The 18,903-nt window shown below is 46.6% G+C and overlaps 1 protein-coding gene and 1 pseudogene across 1 annotated transcript in view; one reads left to right on the top strand and one right to left on the bottom strand.

Moving 5' to 3' along the window:
• Positions 1-11,281: 11,281 nt before the first annotated feature.
• Positions 11,282-18,903, bottom strand: part of DTD1 (D-tyrosyl-tRNA deacylase 1) — a 210,213-nt gene continuing 202,591 nt past the window's right edge. Inside the window, exon 6 of the mRNA XM_003798460.3 lies at positions 11,282-11,390. The gene's annotated coding sequence lies outside the window, so the exon portion shown is untranslated. The remainder of the gene's footprint in view (positions 11,391-18,903) is intronic.
• Positions 16,426-18,799, top strand: LOC105887854 (annotated as a pseudogene).

The following is an 18,903-nucleotide window of genomic DNA, read 5'->3' as shown; positions in this document are numbered from 1 at the left end:
GGTGGGACCACACCTACGGTGCATCTTACAAGGGTACATGTGAAATTTACTAAATGTAGAATATAAATGTCTTAACACAATAACTAAGAAAATGCCGTGACAGCTATGTTAACCAGTTTGATGAAAACATTTCAAATTGTATATAAAACCAGCACATTATACCCCATGACTACATTAATGTACACAGCTATGATTTAATTTTTTAAAAAAAGAAGAAGAAGCCTGTCAGATTGGGCAAGGCCATGACATCTGCCCAGAAAGCTCAGAAGGCTGAATGAATGTGACCCCTAACACCTCGCCCCCGGCATGGTCAGTGTGGGAAGAGCAGTTTCCCATAGACCAGGGAATGAAAACAGCACATCACAAAACCTGAGGGAAAGGAGAACGTTTTGTGGATTATGTGTGTGTGTGTGTGTGTGTGTGAGTTTTAAGTTATTCATTTTTAATCAGTACTTTTTAATGGAATCAACTTGACTAAAAATCTATTGCAGGATCTGAGACCCATGAAAACAGCACACCTGGGCTTCTGGGTGGCCCAGGAGGCAGCAGGCAGAGGCCCGACACCCTGGCAGTATCAGGAGGCCTGCGGTTTGGATTCCAGTCCCAGCCCTGCTGCTGCTTGGCTCGGGGAAGCCACTGGACATCCTCGGCTCCACCTTCCTCATCCAGAACACGGGCATGATAACGCTGCCGTCCCTGCCGACCTCACAGGCGCCTAAGGACAAATGAGGCAGCAAATGTAAAAGCCCCAAATAAACATAACGGCAGCTCATAGCTCGCCGGGCGTGCAGCATCCAAAATCCACTGTGTCCTAACTTATTCTCAGACAGGGCGGCAAGAGCTGACCACCCGCCTAGGAGGGCTCTTTCAGCATGTGGGAGGGCAGTTCTGACTCCTGGGGAGGCTCCATGGCAAAAACATACCCTTGACACCAAACTATGATGCAGATTCCTAACCAGGTCCTGCCTCACAGTACCGGGCAGAAGACTAATGTCCATGTTGGTCTTGCAGTCACCTCAGAATGCTTTTCTGTTTTGATTCCCTCAAACCAGGAGTGACATCCACAGTTCACGAGACCTTGGTGATGGTCTCTCACCTTTCCTCATTCAACTGCTAGCCACGGTCTACACTACATTCCTTGGTTCTTTCTCCTTCTCCTTTCCTCACTCTGAGCAGGTTCCTGCCTCCTTTGTAGTCTGAGGTCACTAAACCCCAAGTTCCTTGTCACAGGCTCCTCTTCCTTCAGGTCTTCCCTGGCTTGTACTGTGCAAGTGCTGTTTAGCCCACCCTTGCTCACTGCTGTCACCCAGTGCAGCGCCAGCCGCTCTGCGAGCTCCACTCCCTCCACGCTGTTGGTAAGCGGGCTGTCTGGAGCAGAGCCCTGTGACGTCCCCCGTGGGCTCCTGTGGAGAGTTAGCTGTCGCAAACCTCCTGGCGGCATTCCTATAATCTGGTTCTCAAACCTTAATAACAGCGTCTCCGGGTTGTAAGAGCATCTGTCTCTTGCATGCCTGTGATGGGATCTCTGACACAGCCTTTTCTCCTCTCTGTGTCCCAAGTCCACCTAAATGGCTCCAGTCAATGTTGTTCCAGAGAAAATGCAGGCAGAGAAAGAAGCAAGTGGCTTAGGCTCCACCTCATTCAAATACTAGGTCTCCCCTCCACAGCTGTGCACCCTGGGGCAAGTTGCTCAGTGGCTCTGTGCCCGGGGTCTCATCTGTGAACTGGGGGTTGTAATAGTACTGTCCTCAGAGAGTCACTGTAAGCTTCACAGGTGTGAGTGTGTGAGAACTGCTTTGAGAAGCATCTAGCAGGTCAAGTGCACTAAGGAGATGCTGCCCAGCAGCCTTGTCCGGTCAGCGTCATCGTCACTGTCACTACTGCTGTTTCTACCACAGTAACCTCCTACAACCAGAGCAGCTACCTCTTTCTTGCAATTTTTTTGGGGGAGAAACTGAATAAATTTTTAATTTCTTGTCTTCTACTTGCTTTAGGTTTATGTGGCCCTTCCTTCATCAGTTTCCTAAGATGGAAGGTTATTAATTTTAGCTCTTGTTTTCTAATACAACCATTTAATGCTATCAATCTCCCTTGATCACTAGTTTCACTTCATTCCACAAAGTTTCATGTGTGTTTTCATTTTCATTTAGTTTCAAATACTTTAATATTTCTGTTGACATTTCTTTGACCCATGGATTGAGAAGTGTGCCCTTGAATCTCTGAATAGTTGAGGATTTTCAAAGTATCTTTCTGTTATTGATGTGTAGTTTAATTCCATTGTGATCTGAGAACTCACTTTCTACGATTGTGGGGGGTTTTTTTAGGATTTCTTGAGTGGTGTTTCATGACCCAGAACATAGTCGATCCTGGGGAATGTTCTGTGCAAGCTTGAGAGAAATGTGTATTCTGCTGGTGGTGGGTGGAGTATTCTGTAAGTGTCAATTAGATCAAGTTGGTTACTAGCTCTGCTTAGCTCAACTCTATCCTTACTGATTCTCTCCCTGCTTGATTTATCAGTTACTGCCAGGAGGATGTTAAAGTGTTCAACTAAAATAGTGGATTCATATATTTCTCTTCTTAGTTCTACCAGATTTTGCCTCCTATTTTTTGACACTCTGTTGTGAGACGTGTAAATTGTCATATCCTCCTGGATAACTGACCCACTTATCATTATGCAGGGCTTCCCTTTACCCGTGATCGTCTTGTTCTGATGTCTTCTATCAACACAGCACCTCCCACTTTCTTTTGATTGGTGTTATCGTGGCATAACTGTCTCCGTAACTCTACTTTCCACTATCAGAGTCTTTGTATTTAAAGTGAGTTTCTTATAAAAAATATACAGCTATTGCCTTAGAGTTTAGAATATATATTATAAACTAAGTCCACCTTCAAATACACTTCACACATAGTGCAGATACCTTATATTTTCTTTTCTTTCTTTTTTTTTTTTTTTTTGGCAGTTTTTGGCTGGGTCTGGGTTTGAACCCGCCACCTCCGGCATATGGGGCCGGCACCCTACTCCTTTGAGCCACAGGCTCCGCCTGATACCTTATGTTTTCAACTCCTCCTTCTAGTACTTCGTGACACTGCCTTCGTCCCTTTCACTGATCCATATGCTGCCATCACTAAATACATTGTTACCATTATTACTTTACATGGATGTCTTTAAGATCAGCTAGAGACCAGGACAAGGCCATTAGATTGTTTCCAATGCCAGCAGTTCTGCTTGAGAGGGAAATGAGAGTTAAACTCCCTCTACAGCTCTACTCCCCATGCCTGTGTGATTAATCACCTACAGAGCCCCCATCACAGAGAGCTCTATGCTGGGCTCTGCAGAACCCAGATGTCAGCTACTCAGACCTCTATGCCTAACAGACAAGCAAACTCTGGCCCCCGGTGGGGAAGTGAAAAGGAAAAAGCAGCTACAGAAAAACAGCCTGGACTGGGCACAGCGGGTGGCCCACACCTGTGATCCTAGTGTAGCATGGACCGGGCATGGTGGGTGGCCCACACCTGTGATCCGAGCACAGCATGGACCGGGCATGGTGGGTGGCCCACACCTGTGATCCTAGTGTAGCATGGACCGGGCATAGTGGGTGGCCCACACCTGTGATCCTGGCACAGCATGGACCGGGCATGGTGGGTGGCCCACACCTGTGATCCTGGCGCAGCACGGACCGGGCATGGCGGGTGGCCCACACCTGTGATCCTGGCACAGCAGGGACCGGGCATGGCGGGTGGCCCACACCTGTGATCCTGGCGCAGCACGGACCGGGCATGGTGGGTGGCCCACACCTGTGATCCTGGTGCAGCATGGACCGGGCATGGTGGGTGGCCCACACCTATGATCCTGGCACAGCATGAACTGGACGTGGTGGGTGGCCCACACCTGTGATCCTAGTGTAGCATGGACCAGGCATGGTGGGTGGCCCACACCTGTGATCCTACAGCACAGCATGGACCAGGCATTGTGGGTGGCCCACACCTGTGATCCTGGCACAGCATGGACTGGGCATGGTGGGTGGCCCACACCTGTGATCCTAGTGTAGCATGGACCAGGCATGGTGGGTGGCCCACACCTGTGATCCTGGCACAGCATGGACTGGGCATGGTGGGTGGCCCACACCTGTGATCCTACAGCACCATGGACTGGACGTGGGGGGTGGCCCACACCTGTGATCCTAGCACTCTGGGGTGCTGAAATGGGAGGATCATTTGAGCTCAGGAGTTTGAGGCCGCCCTGAGCAAGAGCGAGACCCTGTCTCTATTAAAAATAGAAAAATTAGCCGGGTGTTGTGGCAGGTGCCTGCTGGGAGGTGAAGGCAAGAGGATCACTTGACCCTAGGAGTTTGAGGTTGCTGTGAGCTATGACACCATGGCACTCTAGCCAGAGTGATAGGGTGAGACTCTGTTTCAAAAAAAACCCTTGACCTTATGCACAAGGTCCTCACTCTCGGATCAAAGCGGCCACCACTTGGGGCTCTCTGAGATTCAGCTCTGGGCAGGGAGTCCTCCTCTTCCCCTGCCCTTGTGTGGAAGCATCCCATCCTCAGGAAACGGTGAGAAATGTGGGGAGGACTTTTTTGCTGTCAGTTATCCTCCTGGTATTTCCATTTTCTTGTTGAGCAGCAACATTTGCAACAATGTGTTCCAGAAAAAAAACTGAGGGCTGAATAGAACAGCCCTCGGGGACCTGCAGGCCTCACCCAGGCCCTCTCGCTGCTGGTCTGACCCCAAGCTACGTCTCTGAAACCGGAGTCTGGGGCCAAAGGCTTGGAGAGAAAGAAGCCATAGTAAGCACAGTCCTCCGCTCCTGACCGCCTCCCTTCCCTGAGCAGCCAGCATCTCGCTGTGCCTGCTCATGAGAACTGTCACCTTGAAGCCTCATAGCAACACGATGACAGACACAAGGCCACTGTGCACATAACAGAGTCAGAGGCCAAATGGCTTTAAAAGGCCCAACATGGAGGGACTGGCGTAGGATGGGAAGCCAGAGCTGGGGCCTCTGGCCCGGGCGTGCTGCTCTCCCTGCTGCTGATGCTGAGCTCTGTGCACCGTGGGCTTCCTCTCCCTATTCCTTATACCACAGGGAGGCAAAGCCTGCCTCTTCGCGTGGCGCAGAAGAGGGAGATGAGACCCTTAGACCAAAGCCCCTTTTCTGTGGATGCCGCTAAAAACAGCACAGACCCGGGGTGCTGGTGTTGCCTTCAGATACTGCCCTGATTTTACCGAAGAACCTATTCATGGACCATAAGAAGACTCAGGTGGAAGGGACTTGCAAGGTCTTGAATGGGGCATCATATTTAGGCAACAAAATTTCCTTGAGGTTTCTAGAATTTTCCCTTTCTCCAGGCCTGTTCCCTAGGTGCACCTTGGCATAAGCTGTGAGCTGTTGCCGGGACAGCTCCTATGTGCTCCAGACCACCAGCCAAGCTTCCCTGGAAATTCTGCTCAGACATCCCTTCCCCAGAAGCCTTTGAATACAAGCTGAGCCGTTTCGGGAGGACTAAAGCACTTAGTACACGGCGGTGTCTGTGTGCCTGTGTGTCTGTGTGTCTGTCTGTGTGTCTGTGTGCCTGTGTGTCTACATGTCTGCATGTCTGTGTGTCTGTGTGTCCGTCTGTGTGTCAGTGTGCCTGTGTGCCTGTGTGTCTGCATGTCTGTGTTTCTGTGTGTCAGTGTGTCAGTGTGTCTGTGTGTCTGTCTGTGTGTTGGTGTGCCTGTGTGTCTGCATGTCTGTGTGTCTGTGTGTCAGTGTGTCTGTGTGTCTGTCTGTGTGTTGGTGTGCCTGTGTCTCTGTGTGTCTGTGTGTACATCCATCTTCTCAGCAGACTACGCATCCTGGGGTCAGGGCTCTATGACGCTTGTCTTTGTGTGTCTAGAAACTAGTGGAGTGGCTGACACACACTGCTGAATAAACCAATGAGTGAATGAATGAACAAATGAACAAGGCCCTCAGGGTTGAGCCCGTCATATTTCTTCGATCTGGAGGAAGTCAGCTTCCTACCCAGTGGCCTCCCTGGACAGTGGTGGATCCTCTGGCACAGAATTGTTCCAGCAAAAGAATAACATCTACAAAACCATTTTTGAATGTAAGTCTAGTCCCACGTGCATCACCTTTCCAGTTTCAGGGAAGAAGGGGAGAGACGGAGGAGCGTTGTATGAGGAAGGCTAGAAGATCCACTACACACGTGGTTCTTTCACTCAGCTGCTCACTGGGATCACCTGGGAAGTTTCATTGGCACTAGGATTTTCAAAAGTTCCCCACCTGACCCTAAGGTATAGCTTAGGCTGCGACCACTGGTAGACCCAGAGATGCGTGCTTGTCACTCCAGACCTTGCCATTTAGGTCTCCTACTTGGACTAGACAAAGCAGGGTCTTGGAACTTAGCGGCATCACCTACGTGGAAACTGGGGTTGAGGCTGAGGGGGCACAGTGCTGCCACTGGCTCCTGCTCTTGCTCTGAGTAATAAAGCTCAGCCTGGTCCCGAGCTGTGGCTTGCCTGTCTTCTGCCAGCACCTGGGACGCTGCAGTGGGCTAACTGGCTACCTGGGAAAAGGGTGAGAGGACAGTTACTTCACCTCTCTGAGAGTCAACTTGCTCACCCGTCCAACGGGAATGAATAACAAGCGGTGTGGGATGAGAGCCAAGGGCTCAGACCGACTTCTGGCCATGGTCAAGTCTCCGATGCCGTTATTTTCTTTATCTACTCATGTTAGCCAATGTTTCAAACTCACAAAAGGCAAAATAACCAACATAAAAGGGGACTGGAAACCTGAGGTAAGTAAGGAGACAGACTTACAAGGTTCTCAGAACAAAGTGACATTTCATAAGCTCTGAAATAAAGATGCGCTCATGGAACAAACTTACGACTGATAACGTTTTAAAATATTCTGAAGAGAGGGGACAGAAAGCCAAACATGTCAAAAATCCCAGTTTCAACAAGATGGATTCCAGACACTGCAGGCAGCCCGGTTACACTGGGCCCCCGGAATCATTCTGGAATCGATGATTACACAGATGGCTGTGGGGCTACGGGAAAGAACACAGCAATCGTCGGAAGCCAGAATGAGCTCACAAGTAACACACTGTGCTGTACTCATATTTTGTGATAGGATCACTGGATTAATCACCAAAATACTGTGAAAACAGTACAGCTTGGTTTCAGTGAGAATGGGCGACGTGGGAAGGAGAACGTGGGTTAGATGAGAACCTGCGTGGTGCACCGACTGACCTGTGGGAGGATTTCTAGTGGACTGAACCTCTACCCTGGGTCTGAGCAAGTCGGAAAGATACAGCAACCATGTCTGAAGATGGCAGCAGCTGAGAGGAGCAGCCAGCAGGACATCTGAAATACTTCCACAGCCCAGACCACAGCTGAGCCCACAGGATTACGCTCTTCCTTTGCTTCTTCCCTGCCCAGAGGCTGGCGGTTGTAGGGATGAGCCTGGGGGTTTCGGACACCTGCAGGCTCAGTGTCAGCCAGAGACGGGGCTGCAGGCACGGGGGCTGCTCAGTCGGAGGTCCCCTCTGCGCTGTGCTGAGTTCGAGCCTCCTCTTGGTTAAACCTCACAAAGGGCAAGTGCCGCCTCTTGTTTGACAGATGAGGGGACAGGAACTCAGAAGTCTGAGTACATAAGCCATCTGGAGGTCACATAGCAGGTCAACAGCCAGCCAGGGTCTAACCCCAAGTCTGTACAGCCCTTTGGTCCACACCGAGGGGCTTAGTCACATCTCACTAGCAGAACTGCGTCCAGTTTTCCAGGGTCACCCTTATGGTCATGTCACATTGAGAACAAATCAAACTGGTGAGGATGAGGGGGTGGCAGGTGATGAAACTTAAAACACGTTATCATGACTTAGCAGGCCTCTGCAGACTGTCCCTGTTCCTCCATGTGGCCAAGTCCAGTCCTGCCGCCCTGCAGCCACTGCCTGAATGTCCCTCTTCCTACCTGTGCTTCCCTCCTCCTTCCTTGCTGTCACCTGGCCAGCCCTGCCTCTCCTTGCCCACCTCTGCTCCCCTGGGAGGCTACCTTCTGGGACCCAGGCCTGGGCACAAGCCCATCTCCTGCTGCAGAGCCTTCAACAGACCTCCCTCCCACCAGTGCCCTTACTGCTCAGTGACAGAGTCTCTAACTCACCCCCCATTGGGGAAGATTCAAAAACAAGTCATCTTAAGGCCCCTACAAATACTAAGTATATTATCAAAAATTAGTGCAGTAATTTAGATTTAACAAACCTAAAATGCCATCACGAATAGATACTTTCCTAATAGGAATCTAAGGCTTTGTTTTCCAGGACGTCTTACAAATGGACTCCACTGGTGTCTGTACCCCGAGAGAGGATGGAAGCACAGAGGTGCCCACAGGAGGCAGCTCCCCTCAAAACAGCAGCTCCCTCTGCTCTTCCAACACAAGCAGTGAGAGCTCTACTTTTGATATTATTCCATGTTTTCTAAAATGAGTTTCTTTGATTCTACTTTTAAAGGACCCAAATCAACAATGAGTTGCAAATTAAGAATTCTGAAAGTGCCTGGCTAAATAAAAAAGGGCAGAAAATCTGACAAATCAGTGGCAGAAAAGATCACTTCTCTGTCTCTGGAGCTACTCAAATGACAGCACAGAAAGGAAAGGGAGTGCTTGTGGAGCCATCTGATCCCTGCGATCAACACATGACATGCCGGACTCTCTGTACGCCAGTGGGGCCCCTCTATAGCCAGGGTGCAGCTTGGTAGGCAAAACGCCCTCTTGGGATCACCAGCCTCCAGGCACTGCTACACAGTGTCCAGCCCCAGAAGATGCCTTTATTTGGTCTATGTTTTGTGTAGCTACAAGAGCTGGGTCTCCTATAAAGTAAACTAGAAGGGCAAGATTAAGCGGGCCCTGCGACGTGGTGTTATCAGCACAGTGCTCTGTTTAAAGTCCTATTTAGAGCCTGCAGTCTGCCAAGGCTCTCAGAAAAGCCATACATGGTAGGATTCCCCTGTCCCATCCTCATTCAAACGATGTTTTGACAATAAACAGCAAGCTTTATAAAAAAGCCAAAGGCAGGACTTGGAGATGTTAGGAGGGATGCAAAGAGAGTTTTATATGCTGCAAGGAGAGCTTCACACACATCTAATTTCAGCTATTAGTCCCACAGTTAGACTTGGAAATGACCTTCCAGATCAAAGTGGGAGTGGAAAGCCACCACCCTTTGGATGTGGCTGTGGAAGTTTCGGGTTCTCTTCCTGAGCTTTTGTCTCTGTGACCATCAGACTTCGGGGTACTCACTGCTTCTTCCATGATCCCAGGAGTTGAAGTTGGTCTTAGGATGAAGGAAAGAGCATCCTTCAACCCAGTGCTACAAAAGTAGTAAAACTATTCTGATCTTTACCATGTTCCTGGCATACTGGGAGGGAAGGAAGACTTCTAAATTAATTAAAAGATCCTCCCTCTCACAGTAGGGTCAGAACCTGTGCTCCAGCACCAATAGCTCCCAACATCCCCACACACTTTTCAACGGTGTTGTCAGAGAGCCCACATCTACATTAGTGCAACTTATACCCATTGCTCCTGACCCTGTGATCCCTCGATGTTGTTAAGTATTCTGAGTTTTTTTCCCCACAGAATAAATAGCCCCAGCCCTTTCGGCTATCCTTCCTTTGTGGTTTCAGACCCTTCCATGATCTGATCATATGATCTGCTCACACTCCCATTTCTCTATGTCCCTTGAGAATGGGACCCAGAAACCGGGCTGTGAGCCAGCAGCCCCTTCCACATATACCACTGTCCCCATGTCACACATGGGCTCCTATGTCTGCACGATCCTTGTCACCCCAGCCACAAGCACAGACTGCAGCTGTGCAATGAGCATGAATCAGGAGTGATAAAACTGTCACGGCAGGGACACATATGACACACACTCCACAAGCCACACCCTGCAGCTGAGTTTACAGAAGTACAGATTTCAGGAGTCTTAAGTGACCTTGAGTTCCCTCTGCAAACCCTCCTCAGCTAACTCAAGCAGGAGAGCTTCTTGCACCCCACTGACACGGAGCTGAGGGAGCTGGCCAGGATTTGCATCTGGCATGTAATGATCTCAAATCTAGAGCTTTAAACTATCATGGATTATATGGGACCATCTGAACAGGTTCAGAGAAAAGCAAGTGGGAAGATCCTTTTCCAGCTCTACATTCCAAGCACTTGGATGCACATTTTGTTTCTCACATCTTCTAATATGTTTTCATTTCAAGTAGACAACTGGGTCAGACAAGGAGTACTCAGAAGTTCATAAAGGCCGTGGAAGACAGAGTTCCAGCATCACAAAAATGACAAGTAAGGATTCTCTTCCGTAGTTAGGCTAAAACAAAGTCCAAGAAAGGGTACGTATTCATGTAAGTGTTCATAGTTTACACATGTAAATAAAACTTAGCAAAACACAGAAGTGCCATCAGGAGACTGAAATTTATCTAAGAATAGAATGTGGTTCTTTCTTCACACAATGCTGGGCATACTGGCTCGGATATGAGGGTAACTGTGTGGCTACTAGAAAAACAGTCTGCACAGCCACCAAGCTGAAGCCTTGCTCCCACCCCCCAGAGGTGGGTGCCCCAGATGTGCAAGCACAGTTGGTCTCAGTCACAATGGTCTGGCCGTTCTGAAACTGGATTCACTTCCAATAGACACTCTTCTTTCCTGCCATCTCATTTCCAAGTAAAATGTCATCAATTACAAACTAGACAGACAGGTTCTCAACATAGAACCAGACGCCTGTGTGGGCCAGTCAGGGAGAAGTGTAGATGTAAGCAGAAAAGGTCAGATGTATTATATTTCTGTAGACATGTAGTTAAGCAGAAACACAGCAGAATACGTTTGATAAAGTAGCTTGTTGAGATTTAGAGTTTTATTATTATTCATTTTTAGAAAAAAGAAAATTGACAAGATGCAAAGTTCTCACACAACACACTGTCAGTGATGATTGTTCTCCCTGCACCTTAACACAGGCCTTGCTGGTGCGCCAGCGTCAGCAGGGACGGGGCAGCGTAAGTGTGCTGGAGACGCACCGGGACACGCAGAGCACACCAGAGGACTTGGTGCCAGATGATGTTGGGCCGGTCTGTTCCGAAAGCAAGCAAGACATGGTGAGGACCAATAAGGCCTCTCTGTGAGGCACATGAGCGTGCACCTCACCCTGTGTGCTCCCCCCACTGCGTGCCCACTGCCCCTCAGACCACAGCAACAGCAGAACTCAGTAAAGCAGTCCTTTGGTGTTTTTTGCAGGGTTATCCAGGTTCCCAATTTCTCATTTCTGTCTTCCCGCTCACATTTCAGTTCCAAATTCTTGAAGCAGTGCAGGTGCTTGGCATCTTGAATTTTTCAGGATCCAGTTCTGTCCAATGAGAGCACACTAAAAATAACACAGAGAAGACAAATTACTAAGAACGAGCCCACTACTGGCCTTCAAGTCCTATCAACACAGACACAGTCAAGCATAACAAAACAGCTAGATACGCTTTCAACCCTAGCAAGACAGTGTTCCACTTCATTGTGAAAACCATGCCATGGATGAACCCAAATATCTTCCTACCAACAAGACTCCAGTTTATGACTACTCCAAACCAAGTATCTGATCATACTCCTGAGTGGCCTTCTCATCAAAGGTAAGTCACAAGGCAAATTAGAAAATATTTTGAAGTAAATGAAAATGAAAAAAAGTTGTCAAATCAATAATCTGAATTTCCACCTAAGAAACTGAAAGAATAAAAGCAAAGTAAACCAAAAACAAGTAGAAGAAAGAATAATAAAGAGTAGAAGCTACAGAAATTTCAAGCAGAAAAAGGAAAGTGAAAATGTCTATTAAATGGATAAACCTCCTGCCAGACTTGCCAGAGAGAGACGAGACCAATCATCAACATCAGAACCACAGAGGCAACACCAACACAGACCCTAAAGACATTAACAAAGAAACAGAGAACATATGGCAGACAATTGTGTCCTCACAAATTAGATAATATACATAAAATGGACAAATTCCTTGAAAATAGATACAAAAGCTTCATTTCCAAATCCTTTTAACAGTGCAGGAGATGGAGGGTCGGGAACTAAGGAAAGCACAGAGACAGGAACCGAATCAAATGCCTGTTCTTGGAGTAGGTGTTAATACTACTCAAAGGATGGTTGGCCCTTTAGTACCAAATGTCCAACTATCTCAGGCTTCTCTTTGTAATTATGAGGCTACAACAAAAAATAACTGATGGTGCCAAAATTAGCGATGCAGTTGTCCCCTGAAAGCTGAAATAAACCCCAAAGTTTAACCAAGTTGCTTCTGTTCCCTCAAATGTAAATTCTATTTGGTTGGGCTTCAGTAAAGGCAAAAGATTCCTGACAGTAGGCATAGGTCCTCTGGTGATGCCAGTTCTGTGGCTATGTCTCCTGAACACACTCAACACAGTTCACATTCTTAAGAAAGGGTCACAGCATGCGCAGCTGCCTTGATAGATTAATAGCCTTCCATTCCTGTGCCCAGCTTTACTTTGATGTCTCTATATGCACATGACAAAGACAAGGTGGAACCAGCTAGTCCAGGCTCTGCAGTTCTGTCTGGAATCATGTAAGGCGGTGGTTCCCAAGCCGAGGTACCAGAGGGCCTGTTAGAAGCTGGCTGCACAGCAAGAGGTGAGCAGCAGCAATTCAGCAAAGCAGCTTACCCCGTATTTACAGGTGCGGGCCAGCCACTCCATCACAGGCATCACCACCTGAGCTCCGCCCACCTCCCTCCATCCCTCACCCCCACTGCACCCATCATCTGTGGAAAAACTGTCTTCCATGAAACCAGTCTCTGATGCAAAAAAGATTGGGGACTGCTAATATAAGGGATTGAATTTCCCCCAAGGCCAACCTTCATACTCCAAAGCCCACCTTTCCTAAGAGATACCTGAAAGGCCAGCAGGAGTGGCAAACAGACGTCAGTTCCAGGGACCATATCACTTCCAGGTTTTAGTTCAACAACAACAACCACCACCACCACCCATTTGCTCTCATGGTGTACTCAAGATTTTAACCAAACTTTAAGACCCAGGGCCCATTAATACCTTTCCCCTCCTTGCAATATAGTGACTGGAATTCTGAAACTGTCACCCATGTTGACAATGGAGGAACTCCATCTTCTTGGGACAGATTAAAACCTTTGGTTTTTGTTGGTTTTTTTTTGGGGGGGGGACAGCACCTGTGGCTCAAAGGAGTAGGGTGCCAGCCCCATATGCCGGAGATGGAGGGTTCAACCCAGGCCCAGCCAAAAACTGCAAAAAAATCTTTGTTTTTAAAATTGATCATTGGGATCCTGGAGGAATATATTTTTCTCTTATATTTGCTTCAATTAAATATGCTATAATAGTCTATTATTTGGGGACAATAAATTTCTGCTTTTAATGTTTGATGTATAGGTAGGAATTAAAAGTTTGCTACAGAAGAATAAATGACTTAGAAAAATACTCATGATATTCTATTAAATGATAACAACTTAGTATATATGAGTATACAGTGTGTCTCCAACTTTGTGAAATTAGAAAAGGAAATACAGAATTATCTGCTCAGAAAAAGATGTTCTAAGCACTCCATTAATAATTATCTTAGAATGATGAGATAGCAGATGGTTTTTATTTCCATCTTTGGGCAGTTTGGCACTTTAAAAATGAGTGAGCATTAATTTCATAATAAAAATGGCTTTCAAAAGAAATTTTATAAGATAAAGATGACTTAGGAATTCTAGTTCTCTCTTAGAGAAACACAGAACTGGAAGGGATCCTGAAACGCTCTGGCCCAGGAGCTCTCAGAGTTTCTGGGTGCCCCTCTCAGGCACAGAGACTTCCTACAGCACCTGCCTGAAGGGCTCACCATTGAGTCCATTCAGCATCCATGGTGCTGCCACTGGTAGCCCCCATGTCAGCATGCAATGGCCCCCGGGCCGCAGGAGTCACCGCTCCAGCTGAAAGCACCCCCTTCCGTGAGTGTGGGTTGGTCAGCAGATGCTGCTCTCTACTTATAATCCCACCCTTCTCATTTCTTTGACCGTAGCTACAGAACCCAGGTCGGGGCGTCACACCTGGGAACAGCATGAGATCACAAAGCTCACACAGCAGGAAGCATGAGTGGGGAGGGCAGTGAGCCATCTGTGAGGCCCGAATGTGAAGCACTGGGCAGAGGTCTGGTGTTCAAGCTACTGAATGCACGATTCTCTAGGAAAGAGTGGACCACTGAGGCTTGAAACTGAGAAACCTTGGATGAGGGACAATGTTTCTCCCTCTAAGAGCTGCTGGGACGAGAATGCCTCTTTCCAACCCCATATGGGAAGGTGAACTACTGAGGCCAGACTGGACGGGCAGGCTGGGACACCTGTCAGGTGGTGGCAAGAAGTGCCTGCTCACCTAGCACCAGTAAGTCACAGCCTGGTGAAAGAAGGTAGGGGACCCCAGCTTCCTCCACCTGCTGGAATGGTTCTCTTCACTGCCGTTAACCATCAGAGCCAGTGGGAAACTTCTTCAGGGAGGCCAGCCCGGGACCAGAGGCAAGGAGTCCCTGATAGCCTGTTTAAACCCTGCGGCTCTCAGTGACTCACTTCTTACGGGGGCCATTCAAGTAACTGCACGACTCAAGTGCATATACACATACACCTCTGTGCTCCAAACCACTATCAACAGAACTGAGCTTTTTTTATCTATTATTTCAGGTCGCAGCTGGGGGTCTCATCAGAATTCATTTACCTAGAAAGTAAGGCCATTCTGTGCAGAAATATGAGTATAGTTGGGAAGCCAAGTTACCAACAGAAGTAACTCTAGCACTGTTAAGAGTCCAGAGAGCTCCCTCCACTCAGCTGTCAGGGTAGAGAATCTCTTCCTTTGCTTGAGAGCTGATGGTCCCGACTTGACGTATGAGAATGTGAACAGGGTGGTTTGATTTCCTAGGGATGGAAAGCTTGGTGTGATGTAATAAAATAAGAGGGGCCGGGGGGAGGGGCTGACATTACCTAAAGTAGAAGGAACAAACTCTGACAGCTGTTAGTTTTTATTTTTTGGCTTAAGTACCTCTTCGATCTGTTTCTCGGGTATATTTGTATACATTTATATTTAACCCTGTCAGGCTTACAGAGCTTAAAGTGGTTCAGATGATGCTCTCCAAACCCTAACTTGATCCTGTAGCCCAGTGTCATCCAAGTGAACTTTCTGCAGTGCTTGCCAATACAGCAGCCACTAGCTGTATGTGACTACTGAGCACTTGAAATGTGGCTCCTGTAACTAAAAAGGTGAATTTTATTTAATTTTAATTTACATTTAACTATCCACACATGGCCAGTGGCTCTGATTAGATGGCATACTCTGAGTTATGTGTAAGTATAGCTCTGCACCTCACCAATGGGCAAAATCCCCACCACGGACAGCTCGTAAGGCGACAGAAGTGGAAGGCTGGGCCTTTGGTCAACTGACAGCTGACCAAGGAGGAGGCAAGTCAATTGCATGTGCAACAAACAGCCAGGATGATGCTTAAATTCAGGTACAGTGACCTCCAGGTGAGACGATGGGACACAAACACGTATCTGAGAGACACTGTTTAAAACATCCCAAATGTACTGAAAGACATACATTTATAGGTTCAAGAGGGTCAGCAAACCCAATGTGATCATCAGAATGAGGCGCAAATATGACACAAATGCTGGCATTATCAGACAGGAATTTAAAATAATTGTAATTAATATGTTAAGGTCTCTAACGGAAAAAGTAAACAATAAGCAAGAACAGAGAGGTAATGTAAGCAGAGAGAAACTCCACTGAAGGATCAAAAGGAAATAACAGAAATCAAAGACAAGAAGAAAGAAGAAAGCCCTTGACAGCTCTTCAGTAAACTGGACACAGTCTAGGGAAAACTCAGTGGGCTGGAAGATAGGTCCATACGAACTTCCTGGCCCAAATGCCCAGAGGAAAAGAAAAAGAAAAAGGAAACGGGATGGAAAGGAAAGGAAAGGAAAGAGAGAAAAGAAAAGAAGAGAAAGAAAGAAAACAGACTATCCAGGAACTGTAGGACTTGCAAAACGTTGGGTTATTAAGTATGCAAGGTCTGATTTCCCCAAGGACTAAGTCTGACAGTTGATGCCTCTGACGTTTCACTTCTTGTTTTATTCCTACCCTGAGGGTAAATCTTCATTCTCTCAGATGCTTATCTTTCAAACTTTCTTTAGAGCAATTTTTGTAAAACCATGGAAAAGTCAAAAATTTGTGTTATTTTCAAATATGAGTTCTGTCACGTTACCAGCACAGCACAGACAGCTTGAAATATCAACAATGTTTGGAAAGGATGTGGCCAGTGAACAAATGGTACGATGATGGTTTGAGAAGTTCCTTTGTGGTGATTGTAATCTTGAAAATGAGCCACATGGGCGACCTGAGACCAAGATGGGTAATGACGAGCTGAAAGCTGGGGTGGAAGGGAATCCATCTCAACCTAAGCGTGAATTAGCAGCAAGGTTTGACATTGCTGTCCCACCAATACTGGACCATTTGAAACAAATCAGCAGGGTAAACAAGCTGGATAGATGGGTTTTGCATGAATTAAATGAGTATCAGAAAAGAAGTAGTCTCAAAGCTCGCCTTTCTATGCTGTCAGGACATAAAGGTGAACCGTTTCTGCACTGTGTTGTTACGTGTGAGGAAAAGTTGTTCTCTTTGACAACTGCAGGCAGCCAGCAGCATGGCTGGATAAAGAGGAAGTGCTGAAACACAGTCCAGAACTGAATATTCATTTAAAAAAACTAATGGCGTCTGTTTGGTGGTCCAGCGCTGGTATTACCTAGCCACTCCATGTTATCTGGTCGATTTCAGCAGATGTCTACTGCAACCAGTTGGACAACGTGATGAGGATGCCTGTGGTTAAACAGCTGAGATAGGTCAGCAGAGACAGGCCAGTCCTCTGGCAAGACAACACTCAACCACACGTCACACAGACGATGGTGCTCAAACTATGGAAGCTGCATTTGGAAACTCTGTCATCCACTGTATTCACCAGACTTTGCACCCACTAACCACCCCTTCTTCCAGCCTTTGGATCACTTCTTGCAAGTAAAAATATTCAAATCTCAACAAGCTGAGAAAAACCACCTTTGTGATTTTATCACTGTACTCTCTCCAGGCTTCTTTGCTGCTGGCACAAACAAGCTACCATTAAGATTGCAAAATTGGGTCTATAGTTTAGGTACATACTTTGAATATTTGTGCTAATTCTTGTTTGAGATATAATAAACTAAAATTTTGATTCAAAATCAGATATTTCATGTTTGATGACCTAATATATATAATTAGAATACCAAAAAGGGAAGAGAAGAGAAAGGAAGTATTTGAGTTTAATGGCCAAGAGCTTTCCAAACATAATGACAGAACAAATCTGAGAGCTCAGAGAGTCCCAAGCAAAAACCACACCTAAGCATATCATATCCAAACTATAGAAAACCAAGGAAAAAGTCTAGAAAGAAGCTGGGGCCAGGGGGGTGGGGAAGGAGAATCCGTATTACCTATAGAAAACAAGGATGAGAATTACATGGACTTCTCACAAGAAACCATGCAGCAAAAAGAATGGAATTAAATATTTAAATATTGAAAGAAAAAACTGCTAATCTAAAATTCTATACCAGCAAAATTATCCTTCAAAAGCAAAGGAAAAACACAATTTCTTAGTATCCATGCTACAAAAAATATTAAAAGAAGTTCTTCAGACAGAAAGAACATGATGTAAGTGAAAAACTTAGTTTCACATACTGAAAAGAAGAGCATCAGCGAAGAAAGAAATGAAAAATAAAATCTTTTTCTTAATCTTAATTCTTCTGAAAAGTAACTATTAGAAGTAATAACAGGCCAGGCATGGTGGCTCATGGTTGTAATCACAGCACTTTGAGAAGCCAAGGTGGAAAACAGCGTGACCCCAGGAGTTCAAGACCAGCCTAGGCAATAGCAAGATCCTGTCTCTACAAAAAAATAAGAAGAACTTAGCCAGGCCTGGTAGAACACACCTGTAGTTCCAGCCATTCTAGGAGGCTGAGCCAGGAGGACTGCTTGAGCCCAGGAGACTGAGGTTGAAATGAGCTGTGATGATGCCACTGCACTTCAGCCCAAGTAACAGAATGAGACCCTGTCTCAAAATTAACTATAGTAGTGACCTTGTCCTCTGCCTCTTGTCTTATTGTGTAGACACTCCCCAGCTCTCGTCAGCCTCCGGCCGTCCTTTGAAACCAAACATCACGCCTTCCATTAAGTTGCAGAATTCTGATGGAGAGATATTTGAAGTTGATGTGGAAATTGTTAAACAGTCTGTGACTATCAAGACGATGTTGGAAGATTTGGGAATGCATGATGAAGGAGATGATGACCCAGGTCCTCCACCAAATGTTAATGCAGCAATATTAAAAAAGGTCATTCAGTGGTGCACCCACCACAAGGATGAGCCTCCTCCTCCGGAGGATGATGAGAACAAAGAAAAGCAACAGACCATAGCCCTGTTTGGGACCAAGAATTCCTGAAAGCTGACCAAGGAACACTTTTTGAACTCATTCTGGCTGCAAACTACTTAGACATCAAAGGTTTGCTTGATGTTATGTGCAAGATTGTTGCCAATATGATCAAGGGGAAAACTCCTGAAGAGATTGGCAAGACCTTCAGTATCAAAAATGACTTTACTAAAGAGGAGGAAGCCCAGGTACGCAAAGAGAACCAGTGGTGTGGAGAGAAGTGAAATGTAGTGCCTGACACTGGAACACTGAAAGGATTATTTCAACTACTAGTTGCACTGCTCTGTTTATAATTGTTAATGTTAGACAAACAGTAGACAAACACAGCAGCAAATCCACTGTATTAGCAGAATATCGTCCTCACTGCATGTGTACT

The sequence above is a fragment of the Otolemur garnettii genome, unplaced genomic scaffold, assembly GCF_000181295.1.
Source record: "Otolemur garnettii isolate 467f Iridium unplaced genomic scaffold, OtoGar3 scaffold00136, whole genome shotgun sequence".
Classification (NCBI taxonomy): Eukaryota; Metazoa; Chordata; class Mammalia; order Primates; family Galagidae; genus Otolemur; species Otolemur garnettii.
This window is presented reverse-complemented; position numbering and strand designations above follow the sequence as displayed.